At 37.0% G+C, this 22,421-nt stretch overlaps 1 pseudogene across 1 annotated transcript; it reads left to right on the top strand.

The window, feature by feature from the left end:
- The first annotated feature begins 6 nt into the window (after positions 1 to 6).
- LOC309653080 (connector enhancer of kinase suppressor of ras 2-like) lies at positions 7 to 9,764 on the top strand (annotated as a pseudogene). Its single transcript has one exon. The product of its transcript is annotated as a connector enhancer of kinase suppressor of ras 2-like (transcript).
- The last annotated feature ends 12,657 nt before the right edge of the window (positions 9,765 to 22,421 follow it).

Below are 22,421 nucleotides of genomic sequence, written 5' to 3' on the forward strand. Positions count from 1 at the left end.
ATATGGCTGTTTAGTGAAATCCTGGATATAGCAGTAGCACTAGCCACATAACCAAACTTTCCAGACTAGCTAAAAATAGCAACCACTGTCATCACTGGGTATACTACTATGTGCTAGAAGGAAAAGAAGAGTTAAAAGTGTTTCTCTTTTTATTTGTCATCTTCTCTTTATTCAACTACAGCATATATTTTAAACTATCACAAAGATGGCAATCTGCAAGTTATCCTTGAGTAGACTCTTCAAACTCAGAGTTCTCTCTTTTCTTACAGAATACAGATGCATAGGTGCTATCATTTATGCAAACTGTATTTTGGCCCTGACAAGAGATTTTCCGGTGATCCAGTGTAACACTTGCCACCATTCAACCACTGTAAGTACTGATTCGACGTTGGTCAGACATGGCCAAATGTAGAACACTCAAATTTTCAATTGTTTAAAACTGTATTTGTGTCTCGAAGCAGTTTCTTATTGAAACACCTTAGAGTGAAAATTTGAATACCATTTCCAGAAAATAGAATTGAAGAATCCATAGAGAAAAATAACAAAAGAGAGAGGACAATAATTTACCTTCCCCTTCATTTTGCTGCACTAGCTGGCATGATGAAGACTGGTATGTTAGGTGGACGTTTAACACATGTAGATTTTTCTTTCTTTGAACATTGAAAGGATAGTATTAGCATAAATTGGATTGAATGAATGTAACTTCAAGAAATAAAATTCTTATTCATATACTACATTAATTTGTAAAATTATCTTAGAATCTTATTTACAGCTTCAGGTAGGATTTTATTTATTCCCCTGAGATTTTTGAAGTGTATAAAATATAGAGTTTAATAAAAGCTGTAGTAAAATTCAAAATAGCCACTAAATTTTGTTAGCATTTGATTTTAAATGTTACTATTTTTCATATTTTTTCTCTAGCTTTCATGATATAATAATGCCTAATATAACCCAGAACCAAAGAAAGAGTGACTAAAGCAACAGCATCACATGCAAACTTCAGGCTAATATTTATCTATTTCATGCTGCATTATCAATGGGGAAATGAGATTAGGTCCTCAAAAAACACTTTTCTAAATTTTTTACCTTTTACTATTAGATATTTTTAGGAGAAAAAAATGTCTATCTATTCAGTAGTCCTCCATTTTTACTCTATATGGGATAACAATATGAGAAGGCCCTTGCCTATTTGATTAGAACACTTTCCCACAGTATGTTCCAATCAAATGTTAATATGTGGTTCTATTTAAAATGTTACATATTAAAATATGTTTATGAACAACTAAGTTAAATACAATTTTAAAAGACTTCTCAGGAATGGAAAATGGTACAGCCACTTGAGGAAATAGTCTGGCAGTTCCTCAAATGTTTAAACATAGAGTTATAATATGACCTATTAATTCTACAGTGAGGTATATACCCAAGAGAAATGAAAATTTATGTTTATCCAAGGACTCATACATGAATGCTTATAGCAGCATTATTCCTAAGATCCAAAGAGTGGAAACAACCCAAATTTCCATCAACTAATGTATGGATAAACAAAATGGAACATAGCCATACACTGGAATATTATTTGACCACAAAAAGTAATGAAGCACTAATACATGCAATAACATGAGTGAACTTTGAAAACACTATGCTAAGTAGAAGAAGCCAGACACAAAAGATGACATATTGCATGTTTCTATTTATGTGAAATGGACAGAGCAGGAAAATTCAGACAAAAAGTAGATTAATTGTTATCATACAGGTCAATCAATATCTTAAATATATTAAAAATGCATATTTATATACTATTTATTTATTTACCTTTTATTTTGCATGCCTTTATATAGGTTGGTTTTGTTTCTGGGGGGTTTTTTTTTGGTTTTCTGTTTCTTTTTCTTCTTATTCTTCTTTTTAAATGGGGTTTCTTGTTGCTTACATCTGCAGTTTTTAGTTTCTGTCTTTGGCTATTAACTCATAGAGTAGACTTTCTAGGTGGTTACAGGAAAAGGGGGGAGAGAGAAGGGGCCCGGTGGCCTGCCTCTAGGCAGTCATTTCTTGTTTCAGGTTTTCCCAGTCCACTTCCCAGGGATTGGGATTTGAATCCAGAGAGCTATAGCAAAGTTAGCCCCCTGTCTGAAGTATTAGTCCCTTTTCATTGTCTTTTTTAACAAAATCTTTTAGAATAGCGTTTATCTCTAGGAGGATGAAATTTCTTTCTTTTCTTCTCTCTTTTTTTACTTTTGTCTTCTGTCTGTCCCCCAATTTTTTATCTTTTAGGTGTTTACTAGATAAACTTCTGGTAGTCCTGAGTGGCCCTGTCCATAGATAAAAGCCTCCCTCTCTAAGGTGTCCTAATTGACCTCTGAGGTGCTTGGATCCACTTCCAAGAGAGTAACAGTGGCCTCACCAGTATTTTTGAGTCTCTAGATTTTGAGCATAAGGCCCTAGGCATGCTAGTAAGCAGCAGTGCTCAATAAGGCATTTTGTACATTGAATCATTTGCATAACCTCCTTGACGGTTTTAGGTGGGGCAGGGATAAAGTGTCCCTTCCCCTTTTCCTTTTTCTTTATGCGTATGCCACTTGTATCCAAGGGTGACAAGTATCCTTGTGCCCTACTGGTCAGAGGACAAATTGCAACAGCAGCAAGGCATGCAGCAACACAAGAGTTTATTTCCAGAATGACACCTTTTTGGGATACCATGCCATGGTCCCTGAGGTGAATGTCCTCACACTGACTCTGTGTGTCCCTCACAACACACAAGCACCTCTGAAGAGCACTTTCCTTCCACTCAACAGGTCAGGCTGAAATATATAGGAAAATAGCAACTAATTTGCTCTACTACTTGTCATTGTTGCCTGGTCGACTAATCAAGCCCAACCCACAGTACTTGGAGGGACGTTATACCTCAGAGGAGCCTTTCATAAGCTTAGCTAAACTATATAAAAGAGTTCCCTCTGGAGCACTGTCCAGGTATCTAGGCAATTGACTAAGCTCAGCCCAGAACTTGGGGATGACTCAGCTTTTGAATTCCAAATTTAGGTTGGAAACTCATGGCAACACCCAATAAACGGAACAGAAATCAGAGCCATAGCACAAGAACATGCCAGCAAGCAGAGTCACTGTCCCAGGCATCCTGATAGAACCAGTCAGTAAGTCAAGAAGAGTCTAATGACATATCATTCCAGTCTGAGGCCAAACCACCCTGATCACTGTGCCAACTGTTTTAATACAGGTTTTATTATTTAGGTATGATAAGGCCAACAGATCAGGAGATGATTGCCATTGAAAAGATAGTTTGTTATACTTACAGATTCCAAGAGGAGGGGGCACCCTTGTAATGGGGGCTTCACTGTGGTTTCCACAGGAAGAAACAGGCAAGCCAGGGTACTCAGGTTTAGGATTGGCTAATTTGTATAATTTTAGCAGGCTCTGGGACCTAGGAGTTGTCCCTAGTTATATGATACCTGGACCTGGGGTGATTAAGGTAGGTAGATAGTGGCCCAGAGTGTGAGAGCCTGATAAAAGAGGTGGTTGAGTGTGGGTTCTAAATTGTTTGGTTTGTGTATGAAAGGCTTGTTTTTGGATGAGTTGTATACTATTTCTAGGAATTGACTAACCCTGTAAGGGGCAGTCCCTCCAGAGTCAGCAAGGCCCCAGATATCAAAGCATCAGAATACAGAAAATATGACATGGTTAATACAGTGAGTTATATATTAATAAAAAACTTCTCAGCCTTTAATAGGCTCCTCTACATTATGAAGTTGTAAGACAGAATATATACTATTTTCTAAATTATTATTATCCATGGAACCCTCTGTGTGTGTGTGTGTGTGTGTGTGTGTGTGCGTGCGTGTGTGTGTGTGCGTGCGTGTGTGTGTGTGTATGTGTGTGTTGGAGCCATTGATGAGACTAAGGTGCTAGGAAACACTTTGGGAAACACTAGACTAGAATAATGTATCCCTTGAAGGAAAAAATTCTTTAGGGGATTCCTTATATTTCTCAACAGATTTGGAGTAATCTGAGTATGTTTACAGTGTCTAGACTTACAGATCTAGGATAGTATGTGTCAAAAACAAGACAAGGGTATTAAATGTGTTAATGTAATGCAATGAACTGTATTTATTTCTGGATAGCAAAAAAATTCATAGTCTGATTTTTTTAATTAATGGTTTAATCACATGGGCTTTTATTGTATTATGTAATGTTTTGAACTTGAATTTTCTTTCAGGTTGTTTCTGCGAGTCCAACCTTCCAATACAGACGTGCTCAAGACGTTTCTGATGAGTTCATCTATTTTCGTCCTATTGATCCAGGAGTTCGGTAAGAGGCCAGAAGACAAAAACAACAGAAATCAACCATAGTCTCCCATCAACACACCAGAGAAGGTACCCATCAGAGGGACTTGGGAATTACAAATCAGGTGGTGATGGTGACCACCTCCCCCCCCCCCCCCCAGTAAATAAAGAGTTAGAGAGCATTGTCCTTATAAGACCAAAACATTCAGGGCTTCTTCCCCTAGAGAAAATGTCAGTTAAATCTCCAAGGGTACCAGAATCTCAACTTTTAGAAGTTACAGGAATTGCCAGTCCAGAGGAAAGGGGGAAAGGCACCACAATACTTGTTGCTGGTGTGCCTGGAAATGAGGAGCTAGATGATACAGAAATTCCAACTTTGAAATTCACTGGGCTTATACACCTGTAGGCTTTAATAAATAAATGTTCACCATTCTCAGAAAACAGTCACCCAAGAAACCCAAGAAATCTGTGGCTGGAATCTTCAGAAAATGCAGAGTCCCCAGGAAGTGATGACCTGGAAGTAGCAAGACGCATGTATCCTTTTAGAGAAAGACCCATCTTCCGGCATTCCTGGGAAGAGCTCTTAGAGGCACCACTGAACAGTGAAGGACTCTACATACTCCAAACTACTCCTACAGAAGAAAGAGAAATTGGCTACCTCCAGCTGCCACCAGAGGAGAATCGAACAACCACCTCACTCAGGGGTCACCATCTCCATGCTTTGCAAGGACCTTTCCCATTGCTTTCCCAGCGTCCTAAGCTCCAGAGGCAGCACAGCCACAGCTTGCCACGATACAGTGATGGCAGAAGCCATAAAGTAAATGCACCTGAGTTAACATTAAACCCAGAGGAGACATGCTTCTTCTTCCCAAGTGATCATAATTTGCTTACAAGAGGTAAGATTTTTGAATTTGCTGTGACTGCTTTTATAAATCACATACAATTTTCCAGACAAATAGATTTTCATCAGTGAATTTATTTTCAAATTCACCACCTGGAAATCTATTTCTTTCAATAAAACATTAGCTTATTCTAAAAAAAATGGATACCATCTTATAATTTAAGCCTTATATTTGGTGCTTACAGTCTGACATTAAGTTGTGTAAATTCAGTCAGACACCAGTATTAACCATATGAAAGTAAACTCTTAAATATACAGACTGGTTATAACTCTAGAAATTTTTAAAAAAATATTCTTTTCTAAAAACAACTTCCAGTTAGGTGGGTAATCTTCAGAGAATGACATTGTATCATGTTTTTTAACTAATAGAATAGAACATTTTACCCTGCACACCCATCACCCAGTAACTAAATAATAGGGGCTTAGATTAGAAAATTAATAGGATAATGGACCTGATCCTGCTGTTTAAAGAAGAAGAAAAAAAGAAGAAGAAAAAGAAGAAAGATGGGGAGGAGGAAGAGGAGGAGGAGAAGGATGAAGAGGAAGAAGGGGAGCAGCAGGAGAGAGGGAGGAGGAGGAGAAGGAGAATCTCTCCATTTCCTCCTGCATGTGTGCACCCTACTGGCTAGAGAATATTGACAAATGAATGATTAATATTATAGCCTGTGCCTGCTTAAAAGTAATATTAATAGAAGTATTTAGAATGTATTTTATGTGTATTTATAATTTATTTTAAAATCCTAGATTGATATTTACTATTAAATATAAGGTAACATTTTTGTTTTTATCATTACAGCTATTTAAACATATAAACAATGCTACTATAGATACCATATAGTATTAGGAATTTTTAATTTAACTCATGTTAGTAGCCTACCCGCATAATTTCCTGAAAATGGTGTCATCAGTTAGAAACCTCTCGTAGAAGTAGCCCCATCAAACTATTGAAGGTAGTTCCAGTATCTGGAATCTAGCCTAAACTTTGTCTGGAAATCATAATCTGACCATTATATAATTTGTTTCTTTTTCTACACATATTTAGGGCTCTGAGAGATTCTTTATCAACAACTGAAATCCAAGTATAACCCAAAATCAGCTTGGATCACTTCATCTTAAAATTAGATCAATCTCAATCTCACATCCAATCCCCTCCTCAATATTCCTGCAAATTCTTATGTGCTTCCATCCTCATGGTTACCCCTCTCTGATTTCATGTTACCACTGAATTCTTAATCTCATTAATTTCTCATACTGCAAAAGAAATAAAATTGAATACTAAATGTCTTTGTTCCTAAAAGCCTTTCAGCTACCCACCACTGTAATTTCTCATTGGCTAACATCCTTCTGTAGTCCACCTCCCATCACAATGTTACTTAGACTCTCTCTTCCTCTCCTTCCACTCCCTTTTATATTTTCCATTACCCCAGATTCCTGGTCATTGTGTGGGACTATTTAACCAGATTTTTTATTTTTCTCTGTCCATCTTTCACACCAAAAACAGCTTATCAAGATATTTTGCTAAACAAAAGGTTACATAATATGATACTATTGCCGTATAATTTTAAATTGTTAAAAAAATTGGACTGAGATCAAATTTGGAATTATTAGTCTCTCATTCTTACTCATAGAATTTTTTTCTTGAAACGAAAGTCAGTCTTCAATCATTTAAAAACAACTTTTGATTTTCTGTTTTAGAAAACGCAAAGGAAAGTGACAGCATTGAAGCAGCTTGGCAAACGGCCAGTTTGTCACCTTCTGGAGAACATCTTCCTATCGATTCAAGTTTTGAGAATTCTTCTGCAATGAGGGATAAAATTGGAATTCCTGGAGATAATACCAGACTTCCCAGGGGCAATGTTAGAGTTCCCAGGAATAATGTCATCATCCCCAAGGTTAATGTTGGAGTTCCCATGGGCAATGTTGGGGTTTCCATGGATAATGCTCGGATTCCCAGGAGCAAGGGTGGAGTCTCTATGAGTAATATTGGGGCTTCCATGAATAATGTTAGGATCCCCATGGATAATACTACTGTTCCTTTGGATAATTCTGGAATTCCCAGGGGCAGAGGTGGTGTCCCCATTGGTAATTTTGCAGTTCCTAGAGGCAATGGTGCACTTCCCAGGAGAAGTAGTGTTGGAATTCCCATTGGTAATGTTGAAACTCTCAGGAATAATGTTGGAACTTCCAAACGTATTGTATCCTCTCCACTTGCTGAGCTCTCAGAGATAGGTGAACACAGATTATAAAAACTAACACCTTACAAAGTGGTTCTAATAGTTAAAGGAACACACCAAGACACTAAACATCAAAACAGAGCTGTATCAAATCTTACAATCCAAAATAATAAATGAAAAATCTAAATTCAGAATGTATAAATAATCTTATAAATATATTTATTATGGATGTCTTTTATCAGAAATTTTGGAATTAGATTGGAGTCTACTTACTAGTTTATTCTGAATGGCAACCCTCTATTAACGTGTGGAATAATATGGCTGGAGGGGATGAGTTGTGAAGAAGTAAAACACTAACTTCATCAAGCCTAGGTTTCTATTTAGTAAAGAGATACAGTGTCTTTATCACTAAACAAAATAACAACTAACCTCCAAATAATATTTTACATCTCATAGTTCCTAAAACTTCAGGTTTTCTTGGATATTTTGATGGACAAATGAAAGTGGTCTCATAGTTATCAAGTTACCTGGATGAGTCCAGCTTAATGTCCAAGAAGTTTATTGACTGAACATTAAGGAACCAGAATATTTGGCAGAAGATTCTTGAATACAATGCATTTCTGATAGAACCTATGAAGAAAGCTCACTAACAAGAGTGCTTAAACATACATATTTATTTTTGTGACACATATTTGACAAAATTGTAAATATTTACTGGAAGCCTTAAAAATACAAGGAGACAAAACTGTAGAACTGTAAATAGTATACATGGTTGTGATGTAAATAATATGGGTAAGACAACACTAACAGCACCACAGGATGCCTAAAATATTGCATGCTAAAACAGTATTTTTTTTAGGAAATTAATTTTGCTTATTCTTCCCAACTACTAAATTAGTTTGGCATAAAAAATGCAAGACAGAAGTGAGAAATTAGTGAAATATTTTAGTAAATTACTGAATAGGATGCCTTTCTCAGAAAAAAGAGGACCACTTTTAATTGTCCCATATGATCAGTATAGTATTCAAGTCACACAACCATAGTTATCTATAAAATTTGATTTTCAAAAACATTTATTTCATAACTCTCTTAAGATAAGGTGTATAACGTAATGAGACTCACTCCATAAACTACATGGGGAAAATAATCTAATTACTTTATATTCATACATAATATAAATTTTGTCCAAAGTTTTAGGGCATATGGGCCACTACTCAATTTGTACATTTAAATTTTCAACTTTCCTGAATAATGATAGCTGTTGTTTTTACAAAACCAAGGGCAATTTAATTATGGGTACCACCTAACCCCTTATTGTGTACCTTACCACATAGTGGAAGGGGTGGTAATCTGTGGTCTGAGGGAAAACTCTTGCCTACTCACAAGTTCCATTTGGCCTTTGAGGAAGGAGGTAAAGAGGCTGGCTAGCCTCCCTCTTTCACTCTCTGCTGGTTCAGCGTGGTTACTGAACCAGGGCATAGGCCTCAGAAGAAAAGGAAAAGTAGTGAGATTTCTTTCTCCTACTTCTTACAGCCCACAAGCAGGGGTACCATTCAGGTTACTTGAGTAACCTGAATCTTGAATGGGGTGGCAAAACTACAGCAGTAATGGAAGAATACAAGCTGCCATACTTCAGTTACTGCCAACCCCTGGCTGAGAAAAAACCAAACTGACAGTTCACCTTGTTTAACCGTAAGTCTACTCTATATGCTCTCTTGTAACACTGATTTTGTGAAACAGAACTATTGCATTTCAACCTTCAAAGGGAACACACCTTGTGAGTGCAAAAAGAGTAAGGTGGAAACTGAGAGATGACTTACTGAGAACTAACATTTACCTAACAGCAAGTGAAAAGAAAGACAGCAAAAAAAAAAAAAAAAATTACACTCAACTATATATAACACTGATACACAATTAAACATGATCACTGAAACAAAACAAAACACCACCACACTACCATCAAGAACAACAAAAAATATACCTGCTATGTGAATGTTATTCCTCATGCTTATGATTCATATAATTTTGGGTATTGTGTTTAGTGACTTAAAATTTAAATATAAAAATTATATGTTAATAGCCAGCAGCTTCTTCTTTGTAAAATTTTAAGAAATTGAATGAAACCAAGTTAGGTAAAGAGTCAAATTTGAAGACGGTCTAAGAAAATAATTATCAAATTGGTAGAGAAAGTTACTTATAGCATTGGTTTTATTCTGCTAAATGTTGTTAGTTCAAAACTGAGCAATGCAAAAGTTTCAGTGACACATTGTTATCTACATTCAAAGGTTGTGCCATGTCTTAGGGTTATACATATCAAGTAAGTTATCTAAAGTCACTCAGTAATCATCATAAGTCAACAAAAAGAGAGTAAAGAGTATGCAATATATTGAATAAGAAAACTTTGTCGAGGGGGGGAGAGAAGATGGCGGAAGAGTAAGACGCGGAGATCACCTTCCTTCCCACAGATACAGTAGAAATACATCTACACGTGGAACTGCTCCTACAGAACACCCACTGAGCGCTGACAGAAAACGTCCGACCTCCAAACAGGCAAGAAACTCCCCCCGTACTTGGGTAGGGTAAAAGAAAAAAGAAATAACAGAGACAAAAGAATAGGGACGGCACCTGCACCAGTGGGAGGGAGCTGTGAAGGAGGAAAGATTTCCACGCACTAGGAAGCCCCTTCGCGGGCAGAGACTGCGGGTGGCAGAGGGGGGAAGCTTCGGAGCCACGGAGGAGAGCGCAGCCACAGGGGTGCAGAGGGCAAAGCGGAGAGATTCCCGCACGGAGGATCAGTGCCGACCAGCACTCACCAGCCCGAGAGGCTTGTCTGCTCACCTGCCGGGGCGGGCGGGACTGGGAGCTGAGGCTCGGCTTCGGTCGGATCGCAGGGAGAGGACTGGGGTTGGCGGCGTGAACACAGCCTGAAGGGGGATAGTGCACCACAGCTAGCCGGGAGGGAGCCCGGGAAAAAGTCTGCAGCTGCCGAAGAAGCAAGAGACTTTTTCTTCCCTCTTTGTTTCCTGGTGCGCAAGGAGAGGGGATTCAGAGCGCAGCCTAAACGAACTCCAGAGATGCGCGTGAGCCGCGGCTAACAGCACGGATCCCACAGCAACAGGGGCGCAGAGGGAAAAACGGAGAGACTCCCGCACAGAGGCTCGGCGCCGAGCAGCGCTCACCAGCCCGAGAGGCTTGTCTGCTCACCCGCCGGGGCGGGCGGGGCTGGGAGCTGAGGCTCAGCTTCGGTCCGATCGCAGGGAGAGGACTGGGGCTGGCGGCGTGAACACAGCCTGAAGGGGTTAGCGCACCACAGCTGGCTGGTAGGGAGTCCGGGAAAAAGTCTGCAGCTGCCGAAGAGGCAAGAGACTTTTTCTTGCCTCTTTGTTTCGTGGCGCGCAAGGAGAGGGGATTCAGAGCGCCGCCTAAACAAGCTCCACAGACGGACGTGAGCCGCAGTGATCAGCGCGAGCCCCAGAGACGGGCGTGAGATGCTGGGGCTGCTGCTGCCACCTCCAAAAAGCCTGTGTGCGAGCACAGGTCACTCTCCACACCGCCCCTCCCGGTAGCCTGTGCAGCCCGCCACTGCCAGGCTCCCGTGATCCGGGGACAACTTCCCCGGGAGAATGCACTGTGCACCTCAGGCTGCTGCAACGTCACGCCGGCCTCTGCCGCTGCAGGCTCACCCCGCCTCCTCTGTACCCCTCCCTCCCCCCAGCCTGAGTGAGCCAGAGCCCCCGAAGCAGCTGCTCCTTTAACCCCGTCCTGTCTGGGCAGGGAACAGACGCCTCAGGTGACCTACACGCAGAGGCGGGTCCAAATCCAAAGCTGATCCCCAGGAGCTGTGCGAACAGAGAAGAGAAGGGGAAATCTCTCCCAGCAGCCTCAGAAGAAGCTGATTAAAACTCCACAAACAACTTGATGTGACTGCATCTGTTGAATACCTGAATAGACAACGAATCATCCCAAATTCAGGAGGTGGACTTTCAGAGCAGGATATACTAATTTTTCCCCTTTTCCTTTCTTTTGTGAGTGTATATGTATATGCTTCTGGGTGAGATTTTGTCTGTATAGCTCTGCTTTATAATAGCTTTATTTTACTTCACTATATTATAGCCTCTTTCTTTCTTTCTATTTTTTCTCCCTTTTACTCTGAGCCGTGTGGACGAAAGGCTCTTGGTGCTCCAGCCAGGCATCAGGGCCGTGCCTCTGAGGTGGGAGAGCCAACTTCAGGACACTGGTCCACAAGAGACCTCCCAGCTCCACATAATACCAAACGGCGAAAATCTCTCAGAGATCTCCATCTCAACATCAAGACCCAGCTTCACTCAACGACCAGCAAGCTACAGTGCTGGACACCCTATGCCAAACAACTAGCAAGACAGGAACAGACCCACATCCATTAGCAGAGAGGCTGCCTAAAATCATAATAAGGCCACAGACACCCCAAAATACACCACCAGACGTGGACGTGCCCACCAGAAAGACAAGATCCAGCCTCATCCACCAGAACTCAGGCACTAGTTCCCTCCACCAGGTAGCCTACACAACCCACTGAACAAAACTTAGCCACTGGGGACAGATACCAAAAACAACGGGAACTATGAACCTGCAGCCTGTGAAAAGGAGACCCCAAACACAGTAAGATAAGCAAAATGAAACGACAGAAAAACACACAGCAGATGAAGGAGCAGGGTCAAAACACACCAGACTTAACAAATGAAGAGGAAATAGGTTGTCTACCTGAAAAAGAATTCAGAATAATGATAGTAAAGATGATCCAAAATCTTGGAAATAGAATAGACAAAATGCAAGAAACATTTAACAAGGACGTAGAAGAACTAAAGAGTAACCAAGCAATGATGAAAAACACAATAAATGAAATTAAAAATACTCTAGATGGGATCAAGAGCAGAATAACTGAGGCAGAAGAAAGGATAAGTGACCTGGAAGATAAAATGGTGGAAATAACTACTGCAGAGCAGGATAAAGAAAAAAGAACGAAAAGAACTGAGGAAAGTCTCAGAGACCTCTGGGACAACATTAAACGCACCAACATTCGAATTATAGGGGTCCCAGAAGAAGAAGAGAAAAAGAAAGGGACTGAGAAAATATTTGAAGAGATTATAGTTGAAAACTTCCCAAATATGGGAAAGGAAATAGTTTATCAAGTCCTGGAAGCAAAGAGAGTCCCATACAGGATAAACCCAAGGAGAAGCACGCCAAGACACATATTAATCAAAGTGTCAAAAATTAAATATAAGGAAAACATATTAAAGGCAGCAAGGGAAAAACAACAAATAACACACAAGGGAATCCCCATAAGGTTAACATCTGATCTTTCAGCAGAAACTCTGCAAGCCAGAAGGGAGTGGCAGGATATACTTAAAGTGATGAAGGAGAAAAACCTACAACCAAGATTACTCTACCCAGCAAGGATCTCATTCAGATGTGATGGAGAAATTAAAACCTTTACAGACAAGCAAAAGCTGAGAGAGTTCAGCACCACCAAACCAGCTTTACAACAAATGCTAAAGGAACTTCTCTAGACAGGAAACACAAGAGAAGGAAAACACCTACAATAACAAACCCAAAACATTTAAGAAAATGGGAATAGGAACATACATATCGATAATTACCTTGAATGTAAATGGATTAAATGCTCCCACCAAAACACACAGGCTGGCTGAATGGATACAAAAACAAGACCCATATATATGCTGTCTACAAGAGACCACTTCAGACCTAGAGACACATATAGACTGAAAGTGAGAGGATGGAAAAAGATATTCCATGCAAATGGAAATCAAAAGAAAGCTGGAGTAGCAATTCTCATATCAGACAAAATAGACTTTAAAATAAAGACTATTACAAGAGACAAAGAAGGACACTATATAATGATCAAGGGATCGATCCAAGAGGAAGGTATAACAATTGTAAATATTTATGCACCCAACATAGGAGCACCTCAATACATAAGGCAAATACTAACAGCCATAAAAGGGGAAATAGACAGCAACACAATCATAGTAGGGTACTTTAACACCCCACTTTCACCAATGGACAGATCATCCAAAATGAAAATAAAGAAGGAAACACAAGCTTTAAATGACACATTAAACAAGATGGACTTAATTGATATTTATAGGACATTCCACCCAAAAACAACAGAATACACATTTTTCTCAAGTGCTCATGGAACATTCTCCAGGATAGATCATATCTTGGGTCACAAATCAAGCCTTGGTAAATTTAAGAAAATTGAAATCGTATCAAGTATCTTTTCCAACCACAACGCTATGAGACTAGATATCAATTACAGGAAAAGATCTGTAAAAACTACAAACACATGGAGGCTACACAATACACTGCTTAATAACGAAGTGATCACTGAAGAAATCAAAGGGGAAATCAAAAAATACCTAGAAACAACTGACAATGGACATACGACGACCCAAGACCTATGTGACGCAGCAAAAGCTGTGCTAAGAGGGAAGTTTACAGCAATACAAGCCTACCTCAAGAAACAGGAAACATCTCGAATAGACAACCTAACCTTGCACCTAAAGCAATTAGAGAAAGAAGAACAAAAAAACCCCAAAGCCAGCAGAAGGAAAGAAATCATAAAGATTAGGTCAGAAATAAATGAAAAAGAAATGAAGGAAACAATAGCAAAAATCACTGAAACTAAAAGCTGGTTCTTTGAGAAGATAAACAAAATTGATAAACCATTAGCCAGACTCATCAAGAGAAAAAGGGACAAGACTCAAATCAATAGAATTAGAAATGAAAAAGGAGAAGTAACCACGGACACTGCAGAAATAAAAAAGATCATGAGAGATTACTACAAGCAACTCTATGCCAATAAAATGGACAACCTGGAAGAAATGGACAGATTCTTAGAAATGCACAAACTGCCAAGACTGAACCAGGAAGAAATAGAAAATATGAACAGACCAATCACAAGCACTGAAATTGAAACTGTGATTAAAAACCTTCCAACAAACAAAAGCCCAGGACCAGATGGCTTCACAGGTGAATTCTATCAAACATTTAGAGAAGAGCTAACACCTATCCTTCTCAAACTCTTCCAAAATATTGCAGAGGGAGGAACACTCCCAAACTCATTCTACGAGGCCACCATCACCCTGATACCATAACCAGACAAAGATTTCACAAAGAAAGAAAACTACAGGCCAATATCACTGATGAACATAGATGCAAAAATCCTCAACCAAATACTAGCAAACAGAATCCAACAGCACATTAAAAGGATCATACACCATGATCAAGTGGGGTTTATCCCAGGAATGCAAGGATTCTTCAATATACGCAAATCAATCAATGTGATACACCATATTAACAAATTGAAGGAGAAAAACCATATGATCATCTCAATAGATGCAGAGAAAGCTTTCGACAAAATTCAACACCCATTTATGATAAAAGCCCTGCAGAAAGTAGGCATAGAGGGAACTTTCCTCAACATAATAAAGGCCATATATGACAAACCCACAGCCAACATTGTCCTCAATGGTGAAAAACTGAAACCATTTCCACTAAGATCAGGAAAAAGACAAGGTTGCCCACTCTCACCACTATTATTCAACATAGTTTTGGTAGTTTTAGACACAGCAATCAGAGAAGACAAAGAAATAAAAGAAATCCAAATCGGAAAAGAAGAAGTAAAGCTGTCACTATTTGCAGATGACATGATACTATACATAGAGAATCCTAAAGATGCTACCAGAAAACTCCTAGAGCTAATCAATGAATTTGGTAAAGTAGCAGGATACAAAATTAATGCACAGAAATCTCTTGCATTTCTATACACTAATGACGAAAAATCTGAAAGTGAAATTAAGAAAACACTCCCGTTTACCATTGCAACAAAAAGAATAAAATATCTAGGAATAAACCTACCTAAGGAGACAAAAGACCTGTATGCAGAAAATTATAAGACACTGATGAAAGAAATTAAAGATGATACAAATAGATGGAGAGATATACCATGTTCCTGGATTGGAAGAACCAACATTGTGAAAATGACTCTACTACCCAAAGCAATCTACAGATTCAATGCAATCCCTATCAAACTACCACTGGCATTTTTCACAGAACTAGAACAAAAAATTTCACAATTTGTATGGAAACACAAAAGACCCCGAATAGCCAAAGCAATCTTGAGAATGAAAAATGGAGCTGGGGGAATTAGGCTCCCTGACTTCAGACTATATTACAAAGCTATAGTAATCAAGACAGTTTGGTACTGGCACAAAAACAGAAATATAGATCAATGGAACAGGATAGAAAGCCCAGACATAAACCCACACACATATGGTCACCTTATCTTTGATAAAGGAGGCAAGAATATACAGTGGAGAAAAGACAGCCTCTTCAATAAGTGGTGCTGGGAAAATAGGACAGATACATGTAAAAGTATGAAATTAGAACACTCCCTGACACCATGCACAAAAATAAACTCAAAATGGATTAAAGACCTAAGTGTAAGGCCAGACACTCTCAAACTCTTAGAGGAAAACATAGGCAGAACACTATATGACATACATCACAGCAAGATTCTTTTTGACCCAGCTCCCAGAGAAATGGAAATAAGAACACAAATAAACAAATGGGACCTAATGAAACTTAAAAGCTTTTGCACAGCAAAGGAAACCATAAACAAGACCAAAAGACAACCCTCAGAATGGGAGAAAATATTTGCAAATGAAGCAACTGACAAAGGATTAATCTCCAAGATTTACAAGCAGCTCATGCAGCTCAATCCCAAAAAAACGAACAACCCAATCCAAAAATGGGCAGAAGACCTAAATAGACATTTCTCCAAAGAAGATATACAGATTTCCAACAGACACATGAAAGAATGCTCAACATCATTAATCATTAGAGAAATGCAAATCAAAACTACAATGAGATATCATCTCACACCGATCAGAATGGCCATCATCAAAAAACCTAGAAACAATAAATGCTGGAGAGGGTGTGGAGGAAAGGGAACACTCTTGCACTGTTGGTGGGAATGTAAATTGATACAGCCACTATGGAGAACAGTATGGAGGTTCCTTAAAAAACTACAAATAGAACTACCATACGACCCAGCAATCCCACTACTGGGCATATACCCTGAGAAAACCATAGTTCAAAAAGAGTCATGTACCAAAATGTTCATTGCAGCTCTATTTACAATAGCCAGAACATGGAAGCAACCTAAATGTCCATCGACAGATGAATGGATAAAGAAGATGTGGCACATATATACAATGGAATATTACTCAGCCATAAAAAGAAATGAAATGGAGGTATTTGTAATGAGGTGGATGGAGTTAGAGTCTGTCATACAGAGTGAAGTAAGTCAGAAAGAGAAAAACAAATACAGTATGCTAACACATATATACGGAATCTAAGAAAAAAAAAAGAAAAAAGCCATGAAGAACCTAGTGGCAAGACGGGAATAAAGACACAGACCTACTAGAGAATGTACTTGAGGATATGGGGAGGGGGTGCGGTGAGATGTGACAGGGTAAGAGAGTGTCATGGACATATATACACTACCAAATGTAAAATAGATAGCTAGTGGGAAGCAACCACATAGCACAGGGAGATCAGCTCAGTGCTTTGTGACCACCTAGAGAGGTGGGATGGGGAGGGTGGGAGGGAGGGAGATGCAAGAGGGAAGAGATATGGGAACATATTGTATGTGTATAACTGATTCACTTTGTTATAAAGCAGAAGCTAACACACCATTGTAAGGCAATTATACTTCAATAAAGATGTTTAAAAAAAAAAAAGAAAACTTTGTCACAAATTTCACCAATTGAATTTGAAGTTTTTATGAAAAAAAGTTAAAATTACAAATCTAAATGCATACTGTTTAAGAAAGAAAATAACTCATTTGTAACTCTCTCGCTCTTACCAAATAAAAGATAAATTAAATTTACATGTATACTTCTATATTTTAATATATCCCCTGTAAAATAAGAAGAAAATTCCATGCTAAAATTGATGATGGCATAAAGTAGGGGAAAGAACTCTAAAATTTTCCTCCATATTGTTCTGTACAAGAAAGAACAGTTAATTAAAAAACAATAATATACAGTTAGCTTAACATCCCTAGTTAACCATATCATTTCCTTCCAAGGTTCTAGAAAAGTGTGAAGTATGCTCCTCTCAGTATGAATAGCAGATTAATTTTTCTAACTTTACAGATTTTTTTTAACATCCAATCTACTTGTTAGGGAATTATATCAAATTGATTTTCATTTTTAAATTAAACTGAACAATGTACATTCAGACAAATCCAAGTGATTTTTAATTCACAAATTAGTTACCTAGAAATTCTGATTTGAAAAATAAAAAAGTTTTCCTTACCAAATAAAGTTTCATTTATCTCTGCTTAAGTTTTTAAAAATTAACCAAATGAAAACATGTTTTCAACAGTTAATAAAATGGAGCAAAGGGAAAATTTTCACAAAAACACTCCTCTAAGAACCAGCAAAAGTATGGTATTCAAATCAAATAACTGCCACCTTCATTTTAACCAGCATGGTGTTAGAAAAATATTTTCAAGGCATTTAATTAAATTCAAAATATTTTTGAAGTATTTTGAGTAGAGAAATCATTCATCCATAACCATAATTGGTACCTTGGACTATAGGGACTTCAACAGTTTATAAAATATCTTTTTTCATAAATCTTTGAAACGATCTATTATTAAAAGTTTTAATACCCTTAATCTCCTTTGTATGGGATAGTAACAATAAATTTAAAAATCACATAAAGTAAAATTATTCATTTTTATATTGATTTGAGCTTCTTCTGTTATTTAAAGTTGAAGTTTACTAGAAGTGAGACATAGTATATAAGACAATTACTACTGTCCAAGTAACAAGTCACTGTGACCACCTGGTGAAAAAAAAATGAGCTGATAAATAAAATAACTTTTATATTAAGAACAACCTAAGAAAACTGAATTTTGACTAACAATGAAAAATGATCTTGAATTCTAAATTGAGGCCAAATTATGTCCATAATTAAATAGTAAAATGGAGAATTGAGGATTTATACATGTAGTGAAAATTTATTTCAGAAAACCACAGTAGCAAGAGCAATTATAATATTAAAACATACAACTATAGAAAAAAATTTAACCAAAAGAAAAACCAAACAAGGGTAATTGTTTTTGATGATTAATATAATAGTAAATTAATGTACAATGGTATCTCTAGTTAAAGATGAAGTAAATATAGGCAGTATGCATTATTTATTCTAAAATCCATTAACTAGTAAGAAAGTTTAATTAATTGCATGTGACATTTTCCATCTAATGATTATATTTTAAGTGTGCTTTAGAAGTGAAAATTCAAAATATAGCAAAGTGCTTTTAATAGGTCATAGGGTATAAAGTACATGTGCCTTTTACATATCTCAAGACTAGAGAGCCTCACTGACGTGAGTGACAATCGAGTGGAAAGTGAAAGGAAGAAAGAAGAGAAAAATAAAAATTAGAATAAAACTGTAGCTTTTAAAGTAAATTATATTTTCTTAAAAATATTATTTTGAAGGTAATTTTGTTTGCTTTTTTTGCTCTTTTGAAAGTTATTTTCTTATTAATATGAACAAATAAGTCTTAAAATAATTCAATTTTATCATTTATATCTCTAAATGTTATACTATTCCCTGATTCCCGAATTTTCACTCCTTGTACATGTTCCTCATCCCAAACCTTATTCCATTCCATCCTTCACCTTGTCCCACCCCTCTCTTTACCTTATGCTTGACCTCTTCTCCATACCTTCCACACCTCATTCCCACTTCATCTCTCCCTTGTCCTTACCCAACCCTACCTCATTCTGGATATTTTTCCCGATCTCTTTCCTCACTTATTTTTCTCCTCCCATACCATTCCAAGTTCACACCCTGTCCCTGATCTCTACTCTATTATGTACTCCACCCCATTTCCTATCATCATTCTTTCCCTCAGCCTATTCCTGAGCCTCATCCCAACCCTAACTCCACCTCTGACCTCACCCATCCCAAGCATCACCCTATCATAGACCCTTCAACTCCACCCTAACACTAATCTTAAACTGTTCCTCAATCTTGACCTTCAGAGATAAGGACAGAATAAAGACTAATGTGAGCATCATGAATGAATTAAAGATGTTTATTTCATACCTTTATTGATTTATTAAATTAAAACCCCAAAGTTGGATTTTTTTCCAGATTATATCAAGATATCCCAAATTATGGCATCCATGATATCAAAGCAGCTAAGTCAAAATGATTTTGTTAAAATGTAGGGGCCTGAATACAATGTACCCCCTAAAGACATCCTTAATAGGGAAAATAGACTGGTTTATACCAGACTTTCAAAGATTATAAAACCATATAAACATCATTTCAAGCCCTTGTCTGTTTTATTTTTATATTTTAATTTTTAAATGACTTTCAAAAGACTTGAAGGTTTTTTTTCCTTCTTTCATATATTATAAAATACCTTTCACTTAAACAAGTACTCATTTTAGGCTCTTTGGATAAATAAACTGGTATATTGTACCTCACCAATTTCTTAATCTTAGTTGTAAGTTAATGAAAAAAAAGATAAAATATGCACTTTGTGAATTTACCTAGAGCATATTTTTGCTATTAAAAAGTAATATTTTGAACGTTTATTTTTAAAGCTGATTCACCTCTAGTAACTTTCATTATCTTATGCAACTAGTATCCATCTAGAAACCAAGTTCTCTATTCTTATACATATGTTATAATAAAATTAAAAGATCATCTTCAAAATAAAATTCACTTTAAAAAGTGCAGTGACATTCAAGGCTATAGCTAATATAATACTAAACAGTGTTAGAAACATCATATTACCAATTTGTCCCACAGAGCCCAAGAACCTTGAAGATATTAAACTAATTTTGATAATTCCTCCAGAAGTGCATCTAGTCATTTGAAAATAAATACACATAAATTTGATAATTTTAAAGTTGCAGAATTATAATGTCCAAAGTTCATTCCTTAAACCTAACATTTCAGTACAGTATAATAAGAGTTAATGCTAATACATGTGAAGTACTTGGAGGGTTTCAAAAGTCTATGAAGAAGAAAAATGAACTAAAAAGCATAATTGATTTGGAAATACCCATTATTGTCAAAATTTGATAATAACCCCTTTACACATTACACCTTCTCAAACCTATAAACCCATCAAGCTCTCAAACCGAGTGTTCAGTTTGTTGTGACTATGTCCAATATGTTCAAGTAAGTAACTCCATATTTCTCTTTTGCTACATTTATTACCAGTGATTAGAGAACAATCTGTTTTAACTTGGGGGAAAAAAATAACAGCTCAGCTCCAAGAAAATCAGTGAGAGCTGATGCAATGCTTATGATTTTAGCATTCATTATGAATTAAAATTTTCCACCTTTTGAAAATGAAGCATTTCACCTGGTTTTATTTTCAGAGAAAAGGAAGACAGTAAAGTACACTGGTATTGTGAAATATTTTACATTGATGCTGTATTACATTTTTCAAAATGTATATTGCCATTAATTGCTGGCCATTGTTGCGTGCTGTCTCATTTATTAAGTATCTACTGTGATATGTTCAAACAGTGTACCGTTCAAGGTGATATTTTAATGTATTTGTGATATGTGTATCTTGGACTATATTGTATCTTTAAATAAAGTGTGGTGTAGATTGATGTGATGCATTTATTTATTCAGGGGTTGAACTATCACAGCACTGGACTACAGAACTCCTGCTGCTCAGTCTATGAGATTATCCTAAGCTTGCGAAACTCTCGACAGGTATTTTAATATCTTACTAACTTAAAATTTTAATAAAGACTATTACAAAAGGGTTATGACCATTTAAAAGTTAAACTACCAAATTAATCTTATTTCTGTAGCAAAATGCACCAAACATTCATTAGGACTATTTTCAAAAACAGACGAAACCAAAATTATTTCTACACCTGCTGATGCAGCTGCTGCTCTTATTCCATGACCTTTTGTCCAAGAGTAGTGCCAATGTGGACATTTTCATTTTTGGATCTTTTTCTGTGGGCATGTATGTGTAGGTTTGTGTGTGCACACACACATGTGAATGACAGAGAGACAAGGGGATCTGGAGAGAAATGTATATACACTACTATTAGCACTTATGTTTAATCATTGACAGTTTTGACAATGCAATGTATTTTTTCTTAACCAACTTAAAAGTATTATTTTATATTTTGCTAGAAAATAATTTCTCCCAAATAATTCCTTCCAATATAACTTCATCTGCATTCATAATATAAACTTGTGGTTCTTAACCTTTGCCTTGCTAAGGTGGCAAGCCAGGGAATAGATATGCCAAATGTTGACTTTTGTGTCCTAATCAATTATGAATTAAAATAGAAAGGACAGTTAACCTCCAGTGAAAATTTTGGTTGGTTCTATGTGTTCCAAGTGTTTCATTTATACACAAAATCTCATCAAAATTAGAGATTTTTAGAAAGTGAACTCTTCTGTCAAACACAAACTCGATTAGAAATCTCGATTAGAAACTAGAACACTAGAAATGTTTGATGCTATAGAAATAGGAATCAATTAATTCCCCTCTTGTATCTTTAAAGCTAAATTTCAACTCCTGAATAATATATTGTTTGTCCTAAATTTTTAAATTTCGTATTTGTACCATGTTGAGACTTATACTCTAGGTTATGTAAGCTGTAAGTGTTCATTTTTTCTCTTCAAATAAATTGTGATACTGATTGTAATTGATGCCATTTTTTCCTATCATATATCTTCCAGATTACCTTGCTAATATTTTGTGTCTGATAAAACTTGCTGATGGTAAATGTCACTATGCTGTCCTCATTAAGCATATATTTTCCAATACATTACAATGATGTGTAAGGTGCATTGCAAAAATGATAAAAATTTTTATGTAACATATCAATTTGCAAAAAATATATATATTTGGCACAGTAGTGAAAGGAACCTATTTCTTTCTGAATCCAAATTTGTCTTTTGCTTTACAAATTTCAT

This window comes from Balaenoptera physalus (genome assembly GCF_965194825.1).
Source record: "Balaenoptera physalus genome assembly, chromosome: X".
Classification (NCBI taxonomy): Eukaryota; Metazoa; Chordata; class Mammalia; order Artiodactyla; family Balaenopteridae; genus Balaenoptera; species Balaenoptera physalus.